The following is a 1,172-nucleotide window of genomic DNA, read 5'->3' on the forward strand; positions in this document are numbered from 1 at the left end:
GGATAGCAAAATTCTTGAATTACATGTATGTAACTGGTGTGACTACTTTGCTACCCCTATGCTTATTGTAGTAGCTCTGCAAGACAAGAAAACACACAATATTGTAGGAACACGATTCTATTAGCAAGATGGCGGACTCTCTACAGCACATGGTTTTTAACTTCACGTGACATAAACGTCCCTGTCACTACACTACATCCCCCCCTTACAAAACACAAAACTCCCTATCATGCAGATAGCTAATGTCCAAATAATCAACGTCCAATGTCCGGAAACTACAAACAAATAAACTGGCATAAAGCCATCTACTTAGATTAGCACTGGATGTTTTGGAGTTGAAGCACAAAAGGACACAAAGTCACTCATCCATGCTGGAGGGCGCCTAACACAAGTGGGCCTTGAAGGAAGGGGACTTGCACTGGATTCAGGAGGTAGGGTAGGTTGCTTATCAACGTAGGTAGGCAGGGTCAAAGCAGTTGTTTCTAATTGTCTTCCAGTGGGCATGTACTCTTTTTCGTCTCCTTCGTGAACTTCAGTGGCTTCAGTGGCAGGGTCTGGCTGGATAAACTTTTTCATGTGGCTTGCGTTACGCAGCTTGGTATTTCCTTCATGATCATGTATTAGGACGGCATTGCCCTTCTTTTCCACCAATTGGTATGGTAATGGTTCGAAGTTGGGAGACAGTTTGTTGTCACGGCTTTTGTTGAGTAAGATTTGATCTCCTTATCTAATATCACTGTATTGTGCTGACCACTTGCTGTCTGCATACTCTTTCTGTCGAAGTTTCCCCAGCACATCTCTTTCGCGAAGAAGTTGCTGCCAGTGAGCCTCGGTGACTCTTTCACTTGGAATGGTTACTCTTGGGAATTTATCTTTGAGGCGTCGACCCATCAACAGCTCGGCTGGGGACAATCCAGACACTGTGTGAGGTGTGGTTCGGTACTGGAAGAGGAAATTTTGCAATGCAATCTTCAGTAAAGTCTCGTTGCAGCGCTCGACTTGACCATTACTCTGCGGCCAGTAGGGGATTCCCTTTAGGTGAACTTTTCCTAGATAACCTAGAAAGCCTTTAAATTCTGCAGAGGAAAATGGCGGGCCATTGTCACTACGGACACTGTCAGGTATGCCATGTGTTTGAAAGATACCCTTTATGGCTATTTTGACGTGTGATG

General features: G+C 44.7%; 1 pseudogene; it reads right to left on the reverse strand.

The window, feature by feature from the left end:
• Positions 1–309: 309 nt before the first annotated feature.
• On the reverse strand, positions 310–891 carry LOC137995419 (uncharacterized; annotated as a pseudogene).
• Positions 892–1,172: the final 281 nt, after the last annotated feature.

This window comes from Montipora foliosa, chromosome 3 (genome assembly GCF_036669935.1).
Source record: "Montipora foliosa isolate CH-2021 chromosome 3, ASM3666993v2, whole genome shotgun sequence".
Classification (NCBI taxonomy): domain Eukaryota; kingdom Metazoa; phylum Cnidaria; class Anthozoa; order Scleractinia; family Acroporidae; genus Montipora; species Montipora foliosa.